Source organism: Lepus europaeus, unplaced genomic scaffold (assembly GCF_033115175.1).
Source record: "Lepus europaeus isolate LE1 unplaced genomic scaffold, mLepTim1.pri SCAFFOLD_116, whole genome shotgun sequence".
Taxonomy (NCBI): Eukaryota; Metazoa; Chordata; class Mammalia; order Lagomorpha; family Leporidae; genus Lepus; species Lepus europaeus.
In genome coordinates this window covers 555,817-580,076 of record NW_026909030.1, presented here as the reverse complement: position 1 = coordinate 580,076, position 24,260 = coordinate 555,817, and positions in this window count along the sequence as shown.

Sequence of the window (24,260 nt, the reverse complement as noted above, 5' to 3'; positions counted from 1 at the left end):
GGGAACATTTTATTTTGAGCTTGGATACAGTAATTGGTTCCACATGGAGACACCAGCTCTACACATTCGTATTTTCTAGGGAGAAAGCCAGTGGAACTGCTGCAAACAAACATGATATTTCTGTTTGTGTAGATGACAGTTTATGCACTTGCCTAATGAAAAGACTTTGCTTTTCCCCAAAACCATTTTTGCTCTGATTTTCTCGGTCCATTGCATACGAATTCCACACCACCTTTTCCAGAAATGACTGGATAAAACCAGAAATATCCGATTGTGTTTTGGCTAACTCAATCCAAAATATTGTGAAAGCTTCTGTGTTTGTGTTTTCTGGATATTATCGATGGACTTTATTGTTTTGAATGTTTTTATCAGGGAACATTTAATTTTGTACCATTGAAACACTAATTGGTTCATCATGGGGACACAGCTCTACACATTCGTATTTTCTAGGGAGAAAGCTAGAGGAAATGAGGAAGACAAACATGATATTTCTGTTTGTATCAATGACATTTTATGCACTTGCCTAACGAAAAGACTTTGTTTTTCTCCAAAACCAATTTTACTGTGATTTTCTTGGTCCATTGCATACGAATTCCACACCTCTTTGTCCGGATATGAGTGGATAAAACCGGAAATATCCAGTTTTATTTTGGCTAACTCAATCCCAGATATTGCTACAGACTCTGGGTTGGTTTTTTCGGGATATTATCAAAAGACTTCTATGTTCTGAAAGTCTTTTATCGGGGAACATTTTATTTTGAGCTTGGATAGAGTAATTGGTTCCACATGGAGACACCAGCTCTACACATTCGTATTTTCTAGGGAGAAAGCTAGAGGTACTGCGGCAAACAAATATGCTATTTCTGTTTGTATCAATGACATTTTATGCACTTGCCTAACGAAAAGACTTTGTTTTTCTCCAAAACCAATTTTACTGTGATTTTCTCGGTCCATTGCATACGAATTCCACTCCAGTTTGTCCGCATATGACTGTATGAAACCGGAAATATCCGGTTTTGTTTTGGCTAACTCAATCCCAGATATTGCTACAGCCTCTGTGTTTTTGTTTTCCGGACACTATCAAGGGACTTTATTGTTTTGAATGGTTTTTATCAGGGAACATTTAATTTTGTGCTTGGAAACACTAATTGGTTCCACATGGAGACACCAGCTCTACACATTCGTATTTTCTAAGGAGAGAGCTAGAGGATCTGAACAAACAAACATCATATTTCTGTTTGTGTAGATGACATTTTATGCACTTGCCTAACGAAAAGACTTTGCTTTTCTCCAAAACCATTTTTACTGTGATTTTCTCGGTCCATTGCATATGAATTCCACACCACCTTTTCCAGAAATGACTGGATAAAACCAGAAATATCCGATTGTGTTTTGGCTAACTCAATCCAAAATATTGTGAAAGCTTCTGTGTTTGTGTTTTCTGGATATTATCGATGGACTTTATTGTTTTGAATGTTTTTATCAGGGAACGTTTAATTTTGTACCCTTGAAACACTAATTGGTTCATCATGGGGACACCAGCTCTATACATTCATATTTTCTAGGGAGAAAGCTAGAGGAAATTAGGAAGAAAACATGATATTTCTGTTTGTATAGATGACATTTTATGCACTTCCCTAATGAAAAGACTTTGTTTTTCTCCAAAACCTTTTTTACTGTGATTTTCTCGGTCCATTACATAAGAATTCCACACCACCTTTTCCAGAAATGACTGGATAAAACCAGAAATATCCGATTTTGTTTTGGCTAACTCAATCCAAAATATTGTGAAAGCTTCTGTGTTTGTGTTTTCTGGATATTATCGATGGACTTTATTGTTTTGAATGTTTTTATCAGGGAACATTTAATTTTGTACCATTGAAACACTAATTGGTTCATCATGGGGAAACCAGCTCTATACATTCATATTTTCTAGGGAGAAAGCTAGAGGAAATTAGGAAGACAAACATGATATTTCTGTTTGTATAGATGACATTTTATGCACTTGCCTAACGAAAAGACTTTGTTTTTCTCCAAAACCATTTTTACTGTGATTTTCTCGGTCCATTGCATACGAATTCCACACCACCTTTTCCAGAAATGACTGGATAAAACCAGAAATATCCGATTTTGTTTTGGCTAACTCAATCCAAAATATTGTGAAAGCTTCTGTGTTTGTGTTTTCTGGATATTATCGATTGACTTTATTGTTTTGAATGTTTTTATCAGGGAACGTTTAATTTTGTACCATTGAAACACTAATTGGTTCATCATGGGGACACCAGCTCTATACATTCATATTTTCTAGGGAGAAAGCTAGAGGAAATTAGGAAGACAAACATGATATTTCTGTTTGTATAGATGACATTTTATGCACTTCCCTAATGAAAAGACTTTGTTTTTCTCCAAAACAATTTTTAATGTGATTTTCTCGGTCCATTGCATACGAATTCCACACCAGTTTGTCCGGATATGACTGGATGAAACCGGAAATATCCGGTTTTGTTTTGGCTAACTCAATCCCAGATATTGCTACAGCCTCTGTGTTTGTGTTTTCCGGACACTATCAACGGACTTTATTGTTTTGAATGTTTTTTATCAGGGAACATTTAATTTTGTGCTTGGAAACACTAATTGGTTCCACATGGAGACACCAGCTCTACGCATTCATATTTTCTAGGGAGAAAGCTAGAGGAACTGCGGCAAACAAATATGCTATTTCTGTTTGTATCGATGACATTTTATGCACTTGCCTAACGAAAAGACTTTGCTTTTCTCCAAAACCATTTTTACTGTGATTTTCTCGGTCCATTGCATACGAATTCCACACCTCTTTGTCCGGATATGAGTGGATAAAACCGGAAATATACGGTTTTGTTTTGGCTAACTCAATCCCAGATATTGCTACAGACTCTGGGTTGGTTTTTTCGGGATATTATCAACAGACTTTATTGTTTTGAATGTTTGTATCAGGGAACATTTAATTTTGTACCGTAGAAAAACTAATTGGATCCACATGGGGACACCAGCTCTATATATTCATATTTTCTAAGGAGAAAGCTAGAGGAACTGCTGCAAACAAACATGATATTTCTGTTTGTGTAGATGACATTTTATGCACTTGCCTAACGAAAAGACTTTGCTTTTCTCCAAAACCATTTTTACTGTGATTTTCTCGGTCCATTGCATATGAATTCCACACCACCTTTTCCAGAAATGACTGGATAAAACCAGAAATATCCGGTTGTGTTTTGGCTAACTCAATCCAAAATATTGTGAAAGCTTCTGTGTTTGTGTTTTCTGGATATTATCGATGGACTTTATTGTTTTGAATGTTTTTATCAGGGAACATTTAATTTTGTACCATTGAAACACTAATTGGTTCATCATGGGGAAACCAGCTCTATACATTCATATTTTCTAGGGAGAAAGCTAGAGGAAATTAGGAAGAAAACATGATATTTCTGTTTGTATAGATGACATTTTATGCACTTCCCTAATGAAAAGACTTTGTTTTTCTCCAAAACAATTTTTAATGTGATTTTCTCGGTCCATTGCATACGAATTCCACACCAGTTTGTCCGGATATGACTGGATGAAACCGGAAATATCCGGTTTTATTTTGGCTAACTCAATCCCAGATATTGCTACAGACTCTGGGTTGGTTTTTTCGGGATGTTATGAACAGAATTTATTGTTCTGAAAGTCTTTTATCGGGGAACATTTTATTTTGAGCAAGGATACAATAATTGGTTCCACATGGCGACACCAGCTCTACACATTCGTATTTTCTAGGGAGAATGCTAGAGGAACTGCTGCAAACAAACATGATATTTCTGTTTGTGTAGATGACATTTTATGCACTTGCCTAACAAAAAGGCTTTGCTTTTCTCCAAAACCATTTTTACTGTGATTTTCTTGGTCCATTGCATACGAATTCCACACCTCTGTGTCCGGATATGAGTGGATAAAACCGGAAATATCCAGTTTTATTTTGGCTAACTCAATCCCAGATATTGCTACAGACTCTGTGTTGGTTTTTTCGGGATATTATCAAAAGACTTCATTGTTCTGAAAGTCTTTTATCGGGGAACATTTTATTTTGAGCTTGGATAGAGTAATTGGTTCCACATGGAGACACCAGCTCTACACATTCGTATTTTCTAGGGAGAAAGCTAGAGGTACTGCGGCAAACAAATATGCTATTTCTGTTTGTATCAATGACATTTTATGCACTTGCCTAACGAAAAGACTTTGTTTTTCTCCAAAACCAATTTTACTGTGATTTTCTCGGTCCATTGCATACGAATTCCACTCCAGTTTGTCCGCATATGACTGTATGAAACCGGAAATATCCGGTTTTGTTTTGGCTAACTCAATCCCAGATATTGCTACAGCCTCTGTGTTTGTGTTTTCCGGACACTATCAAGGGACTTTATTGTTTTGAATGGTTTTTATCAGGGAACATTTAATTTTGTGCTTGGAAACACTAATTGGTTACACATGGAGACACCAGCTCTACACATTCGTATTTTCTAAGGAGAGAGCTAGAGGATCTGCGACAAACAAACATCATATTTCTGTTTGTGTAGATGACATTTTATGCACTTGCCTAACGAAAAGACTTTGCTTTTCTCCAAAACCATTTTTACTGTGATTTTCTCGGTCCATTGCATACGAATTCCACACCACCTTTTCCAGAAATGACTGGATAAAACCAGAAATATCTGGTTGTGTTTTGGCTAACTCAATCCAAAATATTGTGAAAGCTTCTGTGTTTGTGTTTTCTGGATATTATCGATGGACTTTATTGTTTTGAATGTTTTTATCAGGGAACATTTTATTTTGTACCCTTGAAACACTAATTGGTTCATCATGGGGAAACCAGCTCTATACATTCATATTTTCTAGGGAGAAAGCTAGAGGAAATTAGGAAGACAACATGATATTTCTGTTTGTATAGATGACATTTTATGCACTTCCCTAATGAAAAGACTTTGTTTTTCTCCAAAACCTTTTTTACTGTGATTTTCTCGGTCCATTGCATAAGAATTCCACACCACCTTTTCCAGAAATGACTGGATAAAACCAGAAATAACCGGTTGTGTTTTGGCTAACTCAATCCAAAATATTGTGAAAGCTTCTGTGTTTGTGTTTTCTGGATATTATCGATGGACTTTATTGTTTTGAATGTTTTTATCAGGGAACATTTAATTTTGTACCGTTGAAACACTAATTGGTTCATCATGGGGACACCAATTCTATACATTCATATTTTATAGGGAGAAAGCTAGAGGAAATTAGGAAGACAAACATAATATTTCTGTTTGTATAGATGACATTTTAAGCACTTGCCTAACGAAAAGACTTTGTTTTTCTTCAAAACCATTTTTACTGTGATTTTCTCGGTCCATTGCATACGAATTCCACTCCATTTTTTCTGCATATGACTGGATGAAATCAGAAATATCCGGTTTTGTTTTGGCTAACTCAACCCAGATATTGCTACAGACTCTGGGTTGGTTTTTTCGGAATATTATCAACAGCCTTTATTGTTCTCAAAGTCTTTTATCGGGGAACATTTTATTTTGAGCTTGGATACAGTAATTGGTTCCACATGGAGACACCAGCTCTACACATTCGTATTTTCTAGGGAGAAAGCCAGAGGAACTGCTGCAAACAAACATGATATTTCTGTTTGTGTAGATGACATTTTATGCACTTGCCTAACGAAAAGACTTTGCTTTTCTCCAAAACCATTTTTACTGTGATTTTCTTGGTCCATTGCATACGAATTCCACACCTCTTTGTCCGGATATGAGTGAATATAACCGGAAATATCCAGTTTTGTTTTGGCTAACTCAATCCCAGATATTGCTACAGACTCTGGGTTGGTTTTTTCAGGATATTATCAACAGACTTTATTGTTTAGAAACTCTTTTATCGGGGAACATTTTATTTTGAGCTTGGATACAGTAATTGGTTCCACATGGAGACACCAGCTCTACACATTCGTATTTTCTAGGGAGAAAGCCAGTGGAACTGCTGCAAACAAACATGATATTTCTGTTCGTGTAGATGACATTTTATGCACTTGCCTAATGAAAATCTTTGCTTTTCCCCAAAACCATTTTTGCTCTGATTTTCTCGATCCATTTCATACGAATTCCACACCACCTTTTCCAGAAATGACTGGATAAAACCAGAAATATCCGGTTGTGTTTTGGCTAACTCAATCCAAAATATTGTGAAAGCTTCTGTGTTTGTGTTTTCTGGATATTATCGATGGACTTTATTGTTTTGAATGTTTTTATCAGGGAACATTTAATTTTGTACCATTGAAAAACTAATTGGTTCATCATGGGGACACCAGCTCTATACATTCGTATTTTATAGGGAGAAAGCTAGAGGAAATGAGGAAGACAAACATGATATTATGTTTGTATCAAGGACATTTTAAGCACTTGCCTAATGAAATGACTTTTTTTTTCTCCAAAACCATTTTTACTGTGATTTTCTCAGTCCATTGCATACGAATTCCACTCCACTTTGTCCGCATATGACTGGATGAAACCGGAAATATCCGGTTTTGTTTTGGCTAACTCAATCCCAGATATTGCTGCACCCTCTGGGTTTGTTGTTTCTCGATATTATCAACGGACTTAATTATTTTGGATGTTTTTTTATTGGGGAACATTGTATTTAAAGCTTGGATACATAATAGTTTCCACATGGAGTACCAGCTCTACACATTCGTATTTTCTAGGGAGAAAGCTAGAGGAACTGCGACAAACAAACATGATATTTCTGTTTGTATAGATGACATTTTATGCACTTGCCTAACGAAAAGACTTTGCTTTTCTTCAAAACCGTTTTTACTGTGATTTTCTCGGTCCATTGCATACGAATTCCACTCCAGTTTGTCCGCATAGGACTGGATGAAATCGGAAATATCCAGTTGTGTTTTGGCTAACTCAATCCCAGATATTGCTACAGCCTCTGTGTTTGTGTTTTCCGGACACTATCAACGGACTTTATTGTTTTGAATGTTTTTTATCAGGGAACATTTAATTTTGTGCTTGGGAACACTAATTGGTTCCACATGGAGACACCAGCTCTACACATTCGTATTTTCTAGGGAGAAAGCTAGAGAGACTGTGACAAACAAACATGATATTTCTGTTTGTGTAGATGACATTTTATCCACTTGCCTAACTAAAAGACTTTGCTTTTCTCCAAAACCATTTTTACTGTGATTTTCTCGGTCCATTGCATACGAATTCCACTCCAGTTTGTCCGCATATGACTGTATGAAACCGGAAATATCCGGTTTTGTTTTGGCTAACTCAATCCCAGATATTGCTACAGCCTCTTGGTTTGTTCTTTCTGGATATTACAAATGGAGTTTATTGTTTTGGATGTTTTTTTATCGGGGAACATTGTATTTTCAGCTAGGATACAGTAATTGTTTCCACATGGAGACACCAGCTCTAAACATTCGTATTTTCTAGGGAGAAAGCCAGAGGAACTGCTTCAAACAAACATGATATTTCTGTTTCTATAGATGACATTTTATGCACTTGCCTAATGGAAAGACTTTCCTTTTCCCCAAAACCATTTTTGCTCTGATTTTCTCGGTCCATTGCATACGAATTCCACACCACCTTTTCCAGAAATGACTGGATAAAACCAGAAATATCCAGTTGTGTTTTGGCTAACTCAATCCAAAATATTGTGAAAGCTTCTGTGTTTGTGTTTTCTGGATATTATCGATGGACTTAATTGTTTTGAATGTTTTTATCAGGGAACATTTAATTTTGAACCATTGAAACACTAATTGGTTCCACATGGCAACACCAGCTCTACACATTCGTATTTTCTAGGGAGAAAGCTAGAGGAAATGAGGAAGACAAACATGATATTTCTGTTTGTATAGATGACATTTTATGCACTTGCCTAACGAAAAGACTTTGCTTTTCTCCAAAACCATTTTATCTGTGATTTTCTTGGTCCATTGCATACGAATTCCACACCTCTTTGTCCAGATATGAGTGGATAAAACCGGAAATATCCGGTTTTGTTTTGGCTAACACAATCCCAGATACTGCTACAGACTCTGGGTTGGTTTTTTCGGGATATTATCAACAGACTTTATGGTTTTGAAAGTCTTTTATCGGGGAACATTTTATTTTGAGCTTGGATAGAGTAATTGGTTCCACATGGAGACACCAGCTCTACACATTCGTATTTTCTAGGGAGAAAGCCAGTGGAACTGCTGCAAACAAACATGATATTTCTGTTCGTGTAGATGACATTTTATGCACTTGCCTAATGAAAAGACTTTGCTTTACTCCAAAACCATTTTTGCTGTGATTTTCTCACTCCATTGCATACGAATTCCACGCCAGTTTGTCCGCAGAGGACTGGATGAAACCGGAAATATCCGGTTTTGTTTTGGCTAACTCAATCCCAGATATTGCTACAGCCTCTGTGTTTGTGTTTTCCGGACACTATCAACGGACTTTATTGTTTTGAATGTTTTTTATCAGGGAACATTTAATTTTGTGCTTGGAAACACTAATTGGTTCCACATGGCGACACCAGCTCTACGCATTCGTATTTTCTAGGGAGAAAGCTAGAGGAACTGCGGCAAACAAACATGCTATTTCTGTTTGTATCGATGACATTTTATGCACTTGCCTAACGAAAAGACTTTGCTTTTCTCCAAAACCATTTTTACTGTGATTTTCTCGGTCCATTGCATACGAATTCCACACCTCTTTGTCCGGATATGAGTGGATAAAACCGGAAATATACGGTTTTGTTTTGGCTAACTCAATCCCAGATATTGCTACAGACTCTGGATTGGTTTTTTCAGGATAATTCAACAGACTTTATTGTTTTGAATGTTTGTATCAGGGAACATTTAATTTTGTACCGTAGAAAAACTAATTGGATCCACATGGGGACACCAGCTCTATATATTCATATTTTCTAAGGAGAAAGCTAGAGGAACTGCTGCAAACAAACATGATATTTCTGTTTGTGTAGATGACATTTTATGCACTTGCCTAACGAAAAGACTTTGCTTTTTTCCAAAACCATTTTTACTGTGATTTTCTCGGTCCATTGCATACGAATTCCACACCAGTTTGTCCGGATATGACTGGATGAAACCGGAAATATCCGGTATTTTTTTGGCTAACTCAATCCCAGATATTGCTACATTCTCTGGGTTTGTTGTTTCTGGATATTATCAACGGACTTTATTGTTTTGGATGTTTTTTTTATCGGGGAACATTGTATTTTAAGCTTGGATACATAATAGTTTCCACATGGAGTACCAGCTCTACACATTCGTATTTTCTAGGGAGAAAGCTAGAGGAACTGCGACAAACAAACATGATATTTCTGTTTGTATAGATGACATTTTATGCACTTGCCTAACGAAAAGACTTTGCTTTTCTCCAAAACCATTTTTACTGTGATTTTCTCGGTCCATTGCATACGAATTCCACTCCAGTTTTTCCGCATGTGACTGGATGAAATCAGAAATATCCGGTTTTATTTTGGCTAACTCAATCCCAGATATTGCTACAACCTCTGTGTTTGTGTTTTCAGGACACTATCAACGTACTTTATTGTTTTGAATTTTTTTATCAGGGAACATTTAATTTTGTGCTTGGAAACACTAATTGGTTCCACATGGCGACACCAGCTCTACACATTTGTATTTTCTAGGAAGAAAGCTAGAGGGACTGTGACAAACAAATATGCTATTTCTGTTTGTATCGATGACATTTTATGCACTTGCCTAACGAAAAGACTTTGCTTTTCTCCAAAACCATTTTTACTGTGATTTTCTCGGTCCATTGCATACGAATTCCACACCTCTTTGTCCGGATATGAGTGGATAAAACCAGAAATATCCGGTTTTATTTTGGCTAACTCAATCCCAGAATTTGCTACAGACTCTGGGTTGGTTTTTTCGGGATATTATGAACAGAATTGATTGTTCTGAAAGTCTTTTATCGGGGAACATTTTATTTTGAGCTTGGATACAGTAATTGGTTCCACATGAGACACCAGCTCTACACATTCGTATTTTCTAGGGAGAAAGCCAGAGGAACTGCTGCAAACAAACATGATATTTCTGTTTGTGTAGATGACATTTTATGCACTTGCCTAACGAAAAGACTTTGCTTTTCTCCAAAACCCTTTTTACTGTGATTTTCTCGGTCCATTGCATACGAATTCCACACCTCTTTGTCCGGATATGAGTTGATAAAACCGGAAATATCCAGTTTTGTTTTGGCTAACTCAATCCCAGATATTGCTACAGACTCTGGGTTGGTTTTTTCGGGATATTATCAACAGAATTTATTGTTCTGAAAGTCTTTTATCGGGGAACATTTTATTTTGAGCTGGGATACATTAATTGGTTCCACATGGAGACACCAGCTCTACACATTCGTATTTTCTAGGGAGAAAGCGAGAGGAACTGCTGCAAACAAACATGATATTTCTGTTTGTATAGATGACTTTTTAAGCACTTGCCTAATGAAAAGACATTGTTTTTCTCCAAAACCAATTTTACTGTGATTTTCTCGGACCATTGCATACGAATTCCACTCCAGTGTCCGCATATGACTGGATGAAACTAGAAGTATCCGGTTTTGTTTTGGCTAACTCAATCCCAGATACTGCTACAGACTCTGTGTTGGTTTTTCCGGGATATTATCAACAGACTTTATTGTTTTGAAACTCTTTTATCGGGGAACATTTTATTTTGAGCTTGGATACAGTAATTGGTTCCACATGGAGACACCAGCTCTACACATTTGTATTTTCTAGGGAGAAAGCCAGTGGAACTGCTGCAAACAAACATGATATTTCTGTTTGTGTAGATGACATTTTATGCACTTGCCTAACGAAAAGACTTTGCTTTTCCCGAAAACCATTTTTGCTCTGATTTTCTCGGTCCATTGCATACGAATTCCACACCACCTTTTCCAGAAATGACTGGATAAAACCAGAAATATCCGGTTGTGTTTTGGCTAACTCAATCCAAAATATTGTGAAAGCTTCTGTGTTTGTGTTTTCTGGATATTATCGATGGACTTTATTGTTTTGAATGTTTTTATCAGGGAACATTTAATTTGTACCATTGAAACACTAATTGGTTCATCATGGGGACACCAGCTCTATACATTCATATTTTCTAGGGAGAAAGCTAGAGGAAATTAGGAAGACAAACATGATATTTCTGTTTGTATAGATGACATTTTATGCACTTCCCTAACGAAAAGACTTTTTTTTTCTCCAAAACCATTTTTACTGTGATTTTCTCGGTCCATTGCATACGAATTCCACACCAGTTTGTCCGGATATGACTGGATGAAACCGGAAATATCCGGTTTTGTTTTGGCTAACTCAATCCCAGATATTGCTACAGCCTCTGGGTTTGTTGTTTCTGGATATTATCAACGGATTTTTATTGTTTTGGATGTTTTTTTATCGGGGAACATTGTATTTTAAGCTTGGATACATAATAGTTTCCACATGGAGTACCAGCTCTACACATTCGTATTTTCTAGGGAGAAAGCTAGAGGAACTGCGACAAACAAACATGATATTTCTGTTTGTATAGATGACATTTTATGCACTTGCCTAACGAAAAGACTTTGCTTTTCTCCAAAACCATTTTTACTATGATTTTCTCGGTCCATTGCATACGAATTCCACGCCAGTTTGTCTGCATATGACTGGATGAAACCGGAAATATCCGGTTTTGTTTTGGCTAACTCAATCCCAGATATTGCTACAGCCTCTGTGTTTGTGTTTTCTGGACACTAAGAAAGAACTTTATTGTTTTGAATGTTTTTTATCAGGGAACATTTAATTTGTGCTTGGAAACACTAATTGGTTCCCCATGGAGACACCAGCTCTACGCATTCGTATTTTCTAGGGAGAAAGCTAGAGGAACTGCGGCAAACAAATATGCTATTTCTGTTTGTATCGATGACATTTTATGCACTTGCCTAACGAAAAGACTTTGCTTTTCTCCAAAACCATTTTTACTGTGATTTTCTCGGTCCAGTGCATACGAATTCCACACCTCTTTGTCCGGATATGAGTGGATAAAACCGGAAATATCCAGTTTTGTTTTGGCTAACTCAATCCCAGATATTGCTACAGACTCTGGGTTGGTTTTTTCGGGATATTATCAAAAGACTTTTATTGTTCTGAAAGTCTTTTATCGGGGAACATTTTATTTTGAGCTTGGATACAGTAATTGGTTCCACATGGAGACACCAGCTCTACACATTCATATTTTCTAGGGAGAAAGCCAGTGGAACTGCTGCAAACAAACATGATATTTCTGTTTGTGTAGATGACATTTTATGCACTTGCCTAATGAAAAGACTTTGCTTTTCCCCAAAACCATTTTTGCTCTGATTTTCTCGGTCCATTGCATACGAATTCCACACCACCTTTTCCAGAAATGACTGGATAAAACCAGAAATATCCGATTGTGTTTTGGCTAACTCAATCCAAAATATTGTGAAAGCTTCTGTGTTTGTGTTTTCTGGATATTATCGATGGACTTTATTGTTTTGAATGTTTTTATCAGGGAACATTTAATTTTGTACCATTGAAACACTAATTGGTTCATCATGGGGACACAGCTCTACACATTCGTATTTTCTAGGGAGAAAGCTAGAGGAAATTAGGAAGACAAACATGATATTTCTGTTTGTATCAATGACATTTTATGCACTTGCCTAACGAAAAGACTTTGTTTTTCTCCAAAACCAATTTTACTGTGATTTTCTCGGTCCATTGCATACGAATTCCACTCCAGTTTGTCCGCATATGACTGGATGAAACGGGAAATATCCGGTTTTGTTTTGGCTAACTCAATCCCATATATTGCTACAGCCTCTGTGTTTGTGTTTTCCGGACACTATCAACGGACTTTATTGTTTTGAATGTTTTTTATCAGGGAACATTTAATTTTGTGCTTGGAAACACTAATTGGTTCCACATGGCGACACCAGCTCTACACATTCGTATTTACTAGGGAGAAAGCTATAGGGACTGTGACAAACAAACATGATATTTCTGTTTGTATAGATGACATTTTATGCACTTGTCTAACGAAAAGACTTTGCTTTTCTCCAAAACAATTTTATCTGTGATTTTCTTGGTCCATTGCATACGAATTCCACACCTCTTTGTCCAGATATGAGTGGATAAAACCAGAAATACCCGGTTTTATTTTGGCTAACTCAATCCCAGATATTGCTACAGACTCTGGGTTGGTTTTTTCGGGATGTTATGAACAGAATTTATTGTTCTGAAAGTCTTTTATCGGGGAACATTTTATTTTGAGCAAGGATACAATAATTTGTTCCACATGGCGACACCAGCTCTACACATTCGTATTTTCTAGGGAGAAAGCCAGAGGAACTGCTGCAAACAAACATGATATTTCTGTTTGTGTAGATGACATTTTATGCACTTGCCTAACGAAAAGGCTTTGCTTTTCTCCAAAACCATTTTTACTGTGATTTTCTTGGTCCATTGCATACGAATTCCACACCTCTGTGTCCGGATATGAGTGGATAAAACCGGAAATATCCAGTTTTATTTTGGCTAACTCAATCCCAGATATTGCTACAGACTCTGGGTTGGTTTTTTCGGGATATTATCAAAAGACTTCATTGTTCTGAAAGTCTTTTATCGGGGAACATTTTATTTTGAGCTTGGATAGAGTAATTGGTTCCACATGGAGACACCAGCTCTACACATTCGTATTTTCTAGGGAGAAAGATAGAGGTACTGCGGCAAACAAATATGCTATTTCTGTTTGTATCAATGACATTTTATGCACTTGCCTAACGAAAAGACTTTGTTTTTCTCCAAAACCAATTTTACTGTGATTTTCTCGGTCCATTGCATACGAATTCCACTCCAGTTTGTCCGCATATGACTGTATGAAACCGGAAATATCCGGTTTTGTTTTGGCTAACTCAATCCCAGATATTGCTACAGCCTCTGTGTTTGTGTTTTCCGGACACTATCAAGGGACTTTATTGTTTTGAATGGTTTTTATCAGGGAACATTTAATTTTGTGCTTGGAAACACTAATTGGTTACACATGGAGACACCAGCTCTACACATTCGTATTTTCTAAGGAGAGAGCTAGAGGATCTGCGACAAACAAACATCATATTTCTGTTTGTGTAGATGACATTTTATGCACTTGCCTAACGAAAAGACTTTGCTTTTCTCCAAAACCATTTTTACTGTGATTTTCTCGGTCCATTGCATACGAATTCCACACCACCTTTTCCAGAAATGACTGGATAAAACCAGAAATATCTGGTTGTGTTTTGGCTAACTCAATCCAAAATATTGTGAAAGCTTCTGTGTTTGTGTTTTCTGGATATTATCGATGGACTTTATTGTTTTGAATGTTTTTATCAGGGAACATTTTATTTTGTACCCTTGAAACACTAATTGGTTCATCATGGGGAAACCAGCTCTATACATTCATATTTTCTAGGGAGAAAGCTAGAGGAAATTAGGAAGACAACATGATATTTCTGTTTGTATAGATGACATTTTATGCACTTCCCTAATGAAAAGACTTTGTTTTTCTCCAAAACCTTTTTTACTGTGATTTTCTCGGTCCATTGCATAAGAATTCCACACCACCTTTTCCAGAAATGACTGGATAAAACCAGAAATAACCGGTTGTGTTTTGGCTAACTCAATCCAAAATATTGTGAAAGCTTCTGTGTTTGTGTTTTCTGGATATTATCGATGGACTTTATTGTTTTGAATGTTTTTATCAGGGAACATTTAATTTTGTACCGTTGAAACACTAATTGGTTCATCATGGGGACACCAATTCTATACATTCATATTTTATAGGGAGAAAGCTAGAGGAAATTAGGAAGACAAACATAATATTTCTGTTTGTATAGATGACATTTTAAGCACTTGCCTAACGAAAAGACTTTGTTTTTCTTCAAAACCATTTTTACTGTGATTTTCTCGGTCCATTGCATACGAATTCCACTCCATTTTTTCTGCATATGACTGGATGAAATCAGAAATATCCGGTTTTGTTTTGGCTAACTCAACCCAGATATTGCTACAGACTCTGGGTTGGTTTTTTCGGAATATTATCAACAGCCTTTATTGTTCTCAAAGTCTTTTATCGGGGAACATTTTATTTTGAGCTTGGATACAGTAATTGGTTCCACATGGAGACACCAGCTCTACACATTCGTATTTTCTAGGGAGAAAGCCAGAGGAACTGCTGCAAACAAACATGATATTTCTGTTTGTGTAGATGACATTTTATGCACTTGCCTAACGAAAAGACTTTGCTTTTCTCCAAAACCATTTTTACTGTGATTTTCTTGGTCCATTGCATACGAATTCCACACCTCTTTGTCCGGATATGAGTGAATATAACCGGAAATATCCAGTTTTGTTTTGGCTAACTCAATCCCAGATATTGCTACAGACTCTGGGTTGGTTTTTTCAGGATATTATCAACAGACTTTATTGTTTAGAAACTCTTTTATCGGGGAACATTTTATTTTGAGCTTGGATACAGTAATTGGTTCCACATGGAGACACCAGCTCTACACATTCGTATTTTCTAGGGAGAAAGCCAGTGGAACTGCTGCAAACAAACATGATATTTCTGTTCGTGTAGATGACATTTTATGCACTTGCCTAATGAAAATCTTTGCTTTTCCCCAAAACCATTTTTGCTCTGATTTTCTCGATCCATTTCATACGAATTCCACACCACCTTTTCCAGAAATGACTGGATAAAACCAGAAATATCCGGTTGTGTTTTGGCTAACTCAATCCAAAATATTGTGAAAGCTTCTGTGTTTGTGTTTTCTGGATATTATCGATGGACTTTATTGTTTTGAATGTTTTTATCAGGGAACATTTAATTTTGTACCATTGAAAAACTAATTGGTTCATCATGGGGACACCAGCTCTATACATTCGTATTTTATAGGGAGAAAGCTAGAGGAAATGAGGAAGACAAACATGATATTTCTGTTTGTATCAAGGACATTTTAAGCACTTGCCTAATGAAATGACTTTTTTTTTCTCCAAAACCATTTTTACTGTGATTTTCTCAGTCCATTGCATACGAATTCCACTCCACTTTGTCCGCATATGACTGGATGAAACCGGAAATATCCGGTTTTGTTTTGGCTAACTCAATCCCAGATATTGCTGCACCCTCTGGGTTTGTTGTTTCTCGATATTATCAACGGACTTAATTATTTTGGATGTTTTTTTATTGGGGAACATTGTATTTAAAGCTTGGATACATAATAGTTTCCACATGGAGTACCAGCTCTACACATTCGTATTTTCTAGGGAGAAAGCTAGAGGAACTGCGACAAACAAACATGATATTTCTGTTTGTATAGATGACATTTTATGCACTTGCCTAACGAAAAGACTTTGCTTTTCTTCAAAACCGTTTTTACTGTGATTTTCTCGGTCCATTGCATACGAATTCCACTCCAGTTTGTCCGCATAGGACTGGATGAAATCGGAAATATCCAGTTGTGTTTTGGCTAACTCAATCCCAGATATTGCTACAGCCTCTGTGTTTGTGTTTTCCGGACACTATCAACGGACTTTATTGTTTTGAATGTTTTTTATCAGGGAACATTTAATTTTGTGCTTGGGAACACTAATTGGTTCCACATGGAGACACCAGCTCTACACATTCGTATTTTCTAGGGAGAAAGCTAGAGAGACTGTGACAAACAAACATGATATTTCTGTTTGTGTAGATGACATTTTATCCACTTGCCTAACTAAAAGACTTTGCTTTTCTCCAAAACCATTTTTACTGTGATTTTCTCGGTCCATTGCATACGAATTCCACTCCAGTTTGTCCGCATATGACTGTATGAAACCGGAAATATCCGGTTTTGTTTTGGCTAACTCAATCCCAGATATTGCTACAGCCTCTTGGTTTGTTCTTTCTGGATATTACAAATGGAGTTTATTGTTTTGGATGTTTTTTTATCGGGGAACATTGTATTTTCAGCTAGGATACAGTAATTGTTTCCACATGGAGACACCAGCTCTAAACATTCGTATTTTCTAGGGAGAAAGCCAGAGGAACTGCTTCAAACAAACATGATATTTCTGTTTCTATAGATGACATTTTATGCACTTGCCTAATGGAAAGACTTTCCTTTTCCCCAAAACCATTTTTGCTCTGATTTTCTCGGTCCATTGCATACGAATTCCACACCACCTTTTCCAGAAATGACTGGATAAAACCAGAAATATCCAGTTGTGTTTTGGCTAACTCAATCCAAAATATTGTGAAAGCTTCTGTGTTTGTGTTTTCTGGATATTATCGATGGACTTAATTGTTTTGAATGTTTTTATCAGGGAACATTTAATTTTGAACCATTGAAACACTAATTGGTTCCACATGGCAACACCAGCTCTACACATTCGTATTTTCTAGGGAGAAAGCTAGAGGAAATGAGGAAGACAAACATGATATTTCTGTTTGTATAGATGACATTTTATGCACTTGCCTAACGAAAAGACTTTGCTTTTCTCCAAAACCATTTTATCTGTGATTTTCTTGGTCCATTGCATACGAATTCCACACCTCTTTGTCCAGATATGAGTGGATAAAACCGGAAATATCCGGTTTTGTTTTGGCTAACACAATCCCAGATACTGCTACAGACTCTGGGTTGGTTTTTTCGGGATATTATCAACAGACTTTATGGTTTTGAAAGTCTTTTATCGGGGAACATTTTATTTTGAGCTTGGATAGAGTAATTGGTTCCACATGGAGACACCAGCTCTACACATTCGTATTTTCTAGGGAGAAAGCCAGTGGAACTGCTGCAAACAAACATGATATTTCTGTTCGTGTAGATGACATTTTATGCACTTGCCTAATGAAAAGACTTTGCTTTTCCCCAAAACCATTTTTGCTCTGATTTTCTCGGTCCATTGCATACGAATTCCACACCACCTTTTCCAGAAATGACTGGATGAAAGCAGAAATATCCGGTTGTGTTTTGGCTAACTCAATGCCAGATATTGCTACAGCTTCTGTGTTTGTGTTTTCTGGATATTATCGATGGACTTTATTGTTTTGAATGTTTTTATCAGGGAACATTTAATTTTGTACCATTGAAAAACTAATTGGTTCATCATGGGGACACCAGCTCTATACATTCGTATTTTATAGGGAGAAAGCTAGAGGAAATTAGGAAGACAAACATGATATTTCTGTTTGTATAGATGACATTTTAAGCACTTGCCTAACGAAATGACTTTTTTTTTCTCCAAAACCATTTTTAATGTGATTTTCTCAGTCCATTGCATACGAATTCCACTCCACTTTGTCCGCATATGACTGGATGAAACCGGAAATATACGGTTTTGTTTTGGCTAACTCAATCCCAGATATTGCTGCACCCTCTGGGTTTGTTGTTTCTCGATATTATCAACGGACTTAATTATTTTGGATGTTTTTTTATCGGGGAACATTGTATTTAAAGCTTGGATACATAATAGTTTCCACATGGAGTACCAGCTCTGCACATTCGTATTTTCTAGGGAGAAAGCTAGAGGAACTGCGACAAACAAACATGATATTTCTGTTTGTATAGATGACATTTTATGCACTTGCCTAACGAAAAGACTTTGCTTTTCTTCAAAACCATTATACTGTGATTTTCTCGGTCCATTGCATACGAATTCCACTCCAGTTTCTCCGCATATGACTGGATGAAATCGGAAATATCCAGTTGTGTTTTGGCTAACTCAATCCCAGATATTGCTACCACCTCTGTGTTTGTGTTTTCCGGACACTATCAACGGACTTTATTGTTTTGAATGTTTTTTATAAGGGAACATTTTTTTTGTGCTTGGAAACACTAATTGGTTCCACATGGAGACACCAGCTCTACACATTCGTATTTTCTAGGGAGAAAGCTAGAGGAACTGCGACAAACAAACATGATATTTCTGTTTGTGTAGATGACATTTTATGCACTTGCCTAAGGAAAAGACTTTGCTTTTCTCCAAAACCATTTTATCTGTGATTTTCTCGGTCCATTGCATACGAATTCCAGACCAGTTTGCCCGGATATGACTGGATGCAACCGGAAATATCCGTTTTTTTTTTTTGCTAAATCAATCCCAGATATTGCTACAGACTCTGGGTTTGTTCTTTCTGGATATTATCAACGGACTTTATTGTTTTGGAAGTTTTTATCTGGGAACATTAAATTTTGTACCGTAGAAACACTAATTGGATCCACATGGGGACACCAGCTCTACATATTCATATTTTCTAAGGAGAAAGCTAGAGGAACTGTGGCCAAAAAAATGATATTTCTTTTAGTATCGATGACATTTTATGCACTTGCCTAACGAAAAGACTTTGCTTTTCTCCAAAACCATTTTATCTGTGATTTTCTCGGTCCATTGCTTAGGAATTCCACACCAGTTTCTCTGGATATGACGGGATGAAACAGGAAGTATCCGGTTGTGTTTTGGCTAACTCAATCCCAGATATTGCTACAGACTCTGTGTTTGTGTTTTCCGGATATTATCGACGGACTTTATTGTATTGAATGTTGTTATCAGGGAACATTTAATTTTGTACCACAGAAACACTAATTGGATCCACATGGGGACACCAGCTCTACAAATTCATATTTTCTAAGGAGAAAGCTAGAGGAACTGTGGCCAAAAAAATGATATTTCTTTTAGTATCGATGACATTTTATGCACTTGCCTAACGAAAAGTCTTTGTTTTTCTCCAAAACCATTTTATCTGTGATTTTCTCGGTCCATTGCATACGAATTCCACTCCAGTTTTCCGAATATGACTGGATGAAACTGGAAATATCTGGGTTTGTTCTGGCTAACTCAATCCCAGATATTGCTACAGCCTCTGTGTTTGTGTTTTCCGGACACTATCAACGGACTTTATTGTATTGAATGTTTTTTATCAGGGAACATTTAATTTTGTGCTTGCAAACACTAATTAGTTCCACATGGAGACACCAGCTCTACACATTCGTATATTCTAGGGAGAAAGCTAGAGGAACTGCGACAAACAAACATGATATTTCTGTTTGTATAGATGACATTTTATGCACTTGCCTAACTAAAAGACTTTGCTTTTCTCCAAAACCATTTTTACTGCGATTTATCGGTCCATTGCATACGAATTCCACACCACCTTTTTCAGAAATGACTGGATAAAACCAGAAATATCCGGTTGTGTTTTGGGTAACTCAATCCAAAATATTGTGAAAGCTTCTGTGTTTGTGTTTTCTGGATATTATCGATGGACTTTATTGTTTTGAATGTTTTCATCAGGGAACATTTAATTTTGTACCATTGAAACACTAATTGGTTCATCATGGGGACACCAGCTCTATACATTGATATTTTATAGGGAGAAAGCCAGAGGAAATGAGGAATACAAACATGATATTTCTGTTTGTATAGATGACATTATATGCACTTGCCTAATGAATAGACTTTCTTTTTCTCCAAAACCATTTTTACTGTGATTTTCTCGGTTCACTGCATACGAATTCCACACCAGTTTCTCCGGATATGACTGGATGAAACCAGAAATATCCGGTTTTGTTTTGGCTAACTCAATCCCAGATATTGCTACAGACTCTGGGTTTTTTCTTTCTGGATATTGTCAATGGACTTTATTGTTTTGGATGTTTTTTTATCGGGGAACATTGTATTTTCAGCTTGGATACATAATTGGTTCCACATGGAGACACCAGCTCTACACATTCGTATTTTCTAGGGAGAAAGCTAGAGGAACTGCTGCAAACAAACATGATATTTCTGTTTGTATAGATGACATTTTATGCACTTGCCTATCGAAAAGACTGTTTTTCTCCAAAACCATTTTTACTGTGATTTTCTCGGTCCATTGCATACAAATTCCACACCAGTTTCTCCGGATATGACTGGATGAAACAGGAAGTATCCGGTTTTGTTTTGGCTAACTCAATCCCAGATATTGCTACAGCCTCTGTGTTTGTGTTTTCCGGATATTATCGATGGCCTTTATTGTTTTGAATGTTTTTATCAGGGAACATTTAATTTTGTACCATGGAAACACTAATTGGATCCACATGGGGACACCAGCTCTGCATATTCATATTTTCCAAGGGGAAAGCTAGAGGAACTGTGGCCAAAAAAATGATATTTCTTTTAGTATCGATGACATTTTATGCACTTGCCTAACGAAAAGACTTTGCTTTTCTCCAAAACCATTTTATCTGTGATTTTCTCGGTCCATTGCATACGAATTCCACACTAGTTTTCCGGATATGACAGGATGAAACTGGAAATATCTGGGTTTCTTCCGGCTAACTCAATCCCAGATATTGCTACAGCCTCTGTGTTTGTGTTTTCCGGACACTATCAACGGACTTTATTGTTTTGAATGTTTTCTATCAGGGAACATTTAATTTTGTGCTTGGAAACACTAATTGGTTCCACATGGAGACACCAGCTCTACACATTCGTATTTTCTAGGGAGAAAGCTAGAGGAACTGTGACAAACAAACATGATATTTCTGTTTGTCTAGATGACATTTTATGCACTTGCCTAACGAAAAGACTTTGCTTTCCTCCAAAACCATTTTTACTGTGATTTTCTCGGTCCATTGCATACGAATTCCACACCTCTTTGTCCAGATTGGAGTGGATAAAACCGGAAATATCCGGTTTTGTTTTGGCTAACTCAGTCTCAGATATTGCTACAGCCTCTGTGTTTATGTTTTCCGGACACTATCAACGGACTTTATTGTTTTGAATGTTTTTTATCAGGGAACATTTAATTTTGTGCTTGCAAACACTAATTGGTCCCACATGGTGACACCAGCTCTACACATTCGTATTTTCTAGGGAGAAAGCTAGAGGAACTTCGACAAACAAACATGATATTTCTGTTTGTGTAGATGACATTTTATGCACTTGCCTAACAAAAGACTTTGATTTTCTCCAAAACCATTTTTACTGTGATTTTCTCGGTCCATTGCATACGAATTCCACACCACCTTTTCCAGAAATGACTGGATAAAACCAGAAATATCTGGTTGTGTTTTGGCTAACTCAATCCAAAATATTGTGAAAGCTTCTGTGTTTGTGTTTTCTGGATATTATCGATGGACTTTATTGTTTTGAATGTTTTTATCAGGGAACATTTAATTTTGTACCATTGAAACACTAATTGGTTCATCATGGGGACACCTGCTCTACACATTCGTATTTTCTAGGCAGAAAGCTAGAGGAAATGAGGAAGACAAACATGATATTTTTTTTGTATAGATGACATTTTATGCACTTCCCTAATGAAAAGACTTTGCTTTTCTCCAAAACCATTTTATCTGTGATTTTCTCGGTCCATTGCATACGAATTCCACACCTCTTTGTCCGGATATGAGTGGATAAAACCGGAAATATCCGGTTTTGTTTTGGCTAACTCAATCCCAGATATTGCTACAGCCTCTGTGTTTGTGTTTTCTGGATATTATCGATGGACTTTATTGTTTTGAATGTTTTTATCAGGGAACATTTAATTTTGTACCGTAGAAACACAAATTGGATCCACATTGTGACACCAGCTCTACATATTCATATTTTCTAAGGAGAAGGCCAGAGGAATTGTGGCCAAAAAATGATATTTCTTTTAGTATCGATGACATTTTATGCACTTGCCTAACGAAAAGACTTTGCTTTTCTCCAAAACCATTTTATCTGTGATTTTCTCGGTCCATTGCATACGAATTCCACACCTCTTTGTCCGGATATGAGTGGATAAAACTGGAAATATCCGGTTTTGTTTTGGCTAACTCAATCCCAGATATTGCTACAGACTCTGGGTTGGTTTTTTCGGGATATTAACAACAGACTTTATTGTTTTGAAAGCCTTTTATTGGGGAACATTTTATTTTGAGCTTGGATACAGTAATTGGTTCCACTTGGAGACAACAGCTCTACACATTCGTATTTTCTAGGGAGATAGCCAGTGGAATTCCTGCAAACAAACATGATATTTCTGTTTGTGTAGATGACATTTTATGCACTTGCCTAATGAAAAGACTTTGCTTTTCTCCAAAACCATTTTTACTGTGATTTCCTCAGTCCATTACATACGAATTCCACTCCAGTTTGTCCGCATATGACTGGATGAAACCGGAAATATCCGGTTTTATTTTGGCTAACTCAATCCCAGATATTGCTACAGATTCTGGGTTTGTGTTTTCCGGACACTATCAACGGACTTTATTGTTTTGAATGTTTTTTATCAGGGAACATTTAATTTTCTGCTTGGAAACACTAATTGGTTCCACATGGAGACACCAGCTCTACACAGTCGTATTTTCTAGGGAGAAAGCTAGAGGAACTGCTGCAAACAAACATGATATTTCTATTTGTGTAGATGACATTTTATGCACTTGCCTAACAAAAGACTTTGCTTTTCTCCAAAACCATTTTTACTGTGATTTTCTCGGTCCATTGCATACGAATTCCACACCTCTTTGTCCGGACATGAGTGAATAAAACCGGAAATATCCGGTTTTGTTTTGGCTAACTCAATCCCAGATATTGCTACAGACTCTGGGTTGGTTTTTTCGGGATATTATCAACAGACTTTATTGTTTTGAAAGTCTTTTATCGGGGAACATTTTATTTTGTGCTTGGATACAGTAATTGGTTCCACATGGAGACACCAGCTCTACACATTCGTATTTTCTAGGGAGAAAGCCAGTGGAACTGCTGCAAACAAACATGATATTTCTGTTTGTGTAGATGACATTTTATGCACTTCCCTAACAAAAAGACTTTGCATTTCTCCAAAACCATTTTATCTGTGATTGTCTCGGTCCATTGCATACGAATTCCACACCAGTTTGTCCGGATATGACTGGATGAAACCAGAAATATCCGGTTGTGTTTTGGCTAACTCAATCCAAAATACTGTGAAAGCCTCTGTGTTTGTGTTTTCTGGATATTATCGATGGACTTTATTGTTTTGAATGTTTTTATTAGGGAACATTTCATTTTCTACCGTAGAAACACTAATTGGTTCCACATGGGGACACCAGCTCTACACATTTGTATTTTCTAGGGAGAAAGCTAGAGGAACTGCGGCAAACAAACAT